Source organism: Mastacembelus armatus, chromosome 16 (assembly GCF_900324485.2).
Source record: "Mastacembelus armatus chromosome 16, fMasArm1.2, whole genome shotgun sequence".
Taxonomy (NCBI): Eukaryota; Metazoa; Chordata; class Actinopteri; order Synbranchiformes; family Mastacembelidae; genus Mastacembelus; species Mastacembelus armatus.
Window position 1 is genome coordinate 25,011,670 of NC_046648.1, and position 5,087 is coordinate 25,016,756.

Here is a 5,087-nt window from a genome sequence, read left to right on the forward strand (position 1 = left end):
CCTCCTGCACGCCCCCTCAGGGAGCTGCGGTCTGGACCAGGGTCTGGACCAGGAGCGTCGTTTATAAAAGTTATAGTTCTCCATCTTTAAGATTTTAATGCGTGATGATTAAGAGCAAACCTGCGTGAGACTGTGCGGGAACTCTAATCCTTGCGCGCATTAGTGACACAGGCGGTGAAGCAGAGACCTGAAGCCGGATTTGACACTGACCCTTGAGTGACCAGGTCCATAATCCAAACAGACCGTGGGTCAGTGGTTCACCGAGCCTCCTCTGACCGTCTGTCAGTTTCAGGTTAAGAACCTTTGTCGTCCCTTAGTCTGAATCTTCTGCAACACACAGAAAATCTTTGGACTGGGACGGTTTGTGTGTCTGACAGATGTTTCACAGCAGCCCGCTGGTTCCAGGTTCTGTTAATACTGTCTCTGCACATTTGGACTTTTCTGCACCTCTGCAGCAGCTGCAGAACATCTGGATTTGGGAGTTTGTTGTTTAGGTCCTGATGGTGAGGGCTGGTCAGCTCTGTACCTGCCTACGGTCTCTTGAGCTCCGGCTTTGGTGGCTCCTGCTGAGTCCGTTAGACTATAGCGCTACCCTGAGGGCGCATGGAGAACAACAGGTGTGACAACAGCGGTGTGGGAAAGGCGCCCCCTGGTGGAGGCTTATTCTTAATTCATTGGCTCATTTTCTTTTTTTGGCTTCAAAAATCAAGAGAAACGGAAACGTTTCCTCTCAAAATGTTGAGCTCAGCTTCTTTTTGAATTCGGCTTATCATCATCATCATCATCATCATGTGAGGAGCTGGAACCAGAAGATTTAGGATTTAAAATCAGTTTAAATTCAGCAGAACTGAAAATTGTTGCTGCATAAGATTAACAAACTGTTAACTGTTAATATTCATAATGGGAAGAACCAAACTCAGACATCTGATAGAAATGACCTCTGACCTTTGCCGTCTTTGCCTGAGGACAAACAGCTGGAGGATGTTGGTGCTGCACTTTTAGCAGGTGACACACAAACATGTCGGTGCAGATTCACCAGAGAAAATACTCGGATCATTTTGAGCCTGTGCTTGTCTCTGCAGCAGAACAGATCTGAGTAAAGGACCATGTTGTTCTTTACTTTTTAATTCTCACTGCTTTAAATGGTCTCAAATCAGTTCTTTTCTTTTTGATAAAGCTGCTGTTGTTCTCTGTTCTGTGGGACGTTCTGATTGTCAGAGAACATCTTTTTGCTCTGGTGCAAATGGATCTGCAGCTGCACTCAAATTTCCCACTCTGTGGAGGACAGGATGATGGAGGACGGGGGGATGGAGGACGGGGGGATGGAGGACGGGGGGATGGAGGACAGGATGATGGAGGACGGGGGGATGGAGGACAGGGGGATGGAGGACAGGATGATGGAGGACGGGGATGGAGGACAGGATGATGGAGGACAGGATGATGGAGGACAGAATGATGGAGGACAGGGTGATGGAGGACAGGGGGATGGAGGACAGGATGATGGAGGACAGGATGATGGAGGACAGGGGGATGGAGGACAGGATGATGGAGGACAGGGGGATGGAGGACAGGGCGATGGAGGACAGGATGATGGAGGACAGGGGGATGGAGGACAGGGGGATGGAGGACAGGATGATGGAGGACGGGGATGGAGGACAGGATGATGGAGGACAGGGGGATGGAGGACAGGATGATGGAGGACAGGGGGATGGAGGACAGGGCGATGGAGGACAGGATGATGGAGGACAGGGGGATGGAGGACAGGATGATGGAGGACGGGGATGGAGGACAGGATGATGGAGGACAGGGGGATGGAGGACAGGATGATGGAGGACGGGGATGGAGGACAGGATGATGGAGGACAGGGGGATGGAGGACAGGATGATGGAGGACAGGGGGATGGAGGACAGGGCGATGGAGGACAGGATGATGGAGGACAGGGGGATGGAGGACAGGGGGATGGAGGACAGAATGATGGAGGACAGGGGGATGGAGGACAGGGGGATGGAGGACAGAATGATGAAGGACGGGGATGGAGGACAGGATGATGGAGGACAGGATGATGGAGGACAGGGCGATGGAGGACAGGATGATGGAGGACAGGGGGATGGAGGACAGGATGATGGAGGACAGGGGGATGGAGGACAGGGCGATGGAGGACAGGATGATGGAGGACAGGGGGATGGAGGACAGGGCGATGGAGGACAGGATGATGGAGGACAGGGGGATGGAGGACAGGGGGATGGAGGACAGAATGATGAAGGACGGGGATGGAGGACAGGATGATGGAGGACAGGATGATGGAGGACAGGGCGATGGAGGACAGGATGATGGAGGACAGGGGGATGGAGGACAGGATGATGGAGGACAGGATGATGGAGGACGGGGATGGAGGACAGGATGATGGAGGACAGGATGATGGAGGACAGGGCGATGGAGGACGGGATGATAAAGTCCAGAGCGAAGCAGCAGCAGGATCCAACACAGATAAAGGGCAGTATTTTTTAGTCGCGGTGTCGAGAGTGAAGGGTCGTAGCAGCTCCAGTCTGAGGAAAACCAAAACATCTCTGTCCTCATTGAGTCTGCAGCTCCGTGGCTGACGGAGAAAATCAAAATGAAAACACAAGATGTTCAGTCTCTGTCTCACACAGACTCTAGTTCCACAGCAAATCTCTGAAACATCAACTCCCACTCTGGACCAGATCAGGTCACACAGAGGAAGCTGTTATAGCTTCAATGTGTAAAGTTATTATATGTATATTATATTCTTTTTGTTATTTATGAAAGGCAGCACGGTGGATTAGTGGTCAGCACTGTTACCTCACATCAAGAAGGTTCCTGGTTTGAAACCCATCAGGGGCCTTTCTGTGTGGAGTCTGCATGTTCTCCCTGTGCTTGTGTGGGTTTTCTCCAGGTACTCTGGTTTCCTCCCACAGTCCAAAAACATGTATGTCAGGTTGATTGGTGACTCTAAATTGCCCATAGGAGTGAGTGTGAGTGTGTGAGGTTGTTTGTCTCTATGTGGCCCTGTGATGGACTGGGGACCTGTCCAGGGTGGACCCCTGCCTTTCACCCAGAGAGAGCTGGGATTCAATTCATTATTATGAAGTATTTTAATTCTCCTTGAATTCTCCTCAGCCTAAAACAGAACAATGCAGCAGAACCTGAATGTGTCCTGGAGCACAGCAGATCAACAAATGTTCTTCAGGTCTTGGAGTCACACATTCATTACAAATTTAAAAAAGAGATGGATCCATGTGTCTTTCATTAGTGTGAATGTGTGAACCCACTTCTTAATTCGTGCAGTGTGTGAACTGGGGAAACAAACCGAACTCTGCTGAGCTCCTTGATCCTTGCACATTTGTTTTTCTCCTTGTTTGGTCCAGTAACAGCACATCCCATCATTTTCACCCTATCAGGCTTTCTGTTGTTTTGGGACCATGGGTTAGGGTTAGTCATAAATGAGTCTCGACCGGCCAAAGAGCCTTACGTCGTGTCCATTAAACCCGTGTGCTAATGTGTTTTCTAGCAGGAGCTTGGCTGCTTCGAGCAGACGCTTTCTCATGTATGTGCAGCTCTGGCTTCATCACTGGCTGCTCCTTATAGAAAACCTGGCCAAGGCAATACAGAGGACTACTTATGAGGAGGAACAGATCTGGATTTGTGGGAACCTTGTCGTCAGTTTCGCAAGAAATTCAGCAGGAATTTATTTTCCATCCAGGACTGAAATGCACTGGGCACCACTTCCAGCTGTAGTTCCACTTCATGCTGGCAGCTCTGAGACCCAGCCCTGCTTTGAGCTGAATGCCCAAATGAGCACGTACAAATAGGGAAACGAAAAACTGGGAACAAAATTCAGTAGATGAGGCTTGTCCGAGAAATCAACTGATGAAAAGAATTCAGTTTTGCACAGCTGTTTCTGTACTGCAGCCATCAGGAGTCTACTCAGAACCTGGTTCAGACTCTACATATCAATAAGCACGTTTCATTTGTCAGGATTTGTACATTTAACAAAAAACGGCCAACAACAAATGGAGATTCGGAGATTTCATCAGTTTTCTAAAGTGACAACTTGACAATGTTTGTTTTGTCCAACGTCAACTGGTTCTCATCAGGATCAGAGTCAGATGTTTTGCATGGAAAAGAAGAGACTCATGAAAGAAGCTGCCAGTTCATCATCTATTACCTTTTGTTTCAGCTGCTCCTGTTTAGGTGCTTTCATTTATTACAAGCATCATATTTTAGAAGCTCTTCACGTTTTATTTGTAGAAACAGCTTGTTAAGCCTTCGGGTGAATGTAGTGCAGAACATTTCCCTCTGAAATGCAGTTAAAATACACATAGGAAGCATCAGAAGTACTTCAAATGTACAGTAGGCCTACTTAAGTAAACGTAATAAATGTACTCCCTCTACGTTCTTGAGTACAGATGTTCCTGCAGATGTGCTCTCTCTGTCCTCTGTGGCCTAAACTCAGCTGCTGCCCAAATACAATAATGAGTTTTCATCAGAAATCACCCAGAATCCCCTGAACCTCCCTCTGAGGTCAACTCCTTCCATCATGGTCCCTGTCACATAAATTTCTTTTCTGTCCAGTGTGCAGGGCCTGAGCACAGGGAGCAGTTTCAGGCCTTTAACCCAGAAGCGACTTGAAAATGAAGACGCCTGAACACTCTGTCAGCCGTTTGCAGATGATCAGACATGTCTTATGACATCCTGTGTGTTTCTGAGGAGGAGACTTGAACCACAGGAACATTTTAGTTGGTCGCCGTAAGAGGATGAGTGAAGTGGCTGCTACACAGTTTTAGCAATGCTCTCACCCAAACTGTTCCTCTACACTCTAGTCCTGTAACCCGATTGTCTCAGACTAGGACTTTGGAAGGACTGTGCACACAAACTCAGTGATAATTACAAACAGCTGGTGCAGCCCAGTGCAGAAGTTGAATAAAGATTGTTTCTCACCGTGACCAGATGGACCCCTCCCAAACAGCTGCTCTGATTCCTCTGAAACGTGCCCCATGTCCTCAGCCAGCCCTGATTCTCATAAAGAAAAAAGGATTAGAGTTCAGCTTTTTCCACCGAACTGGGTG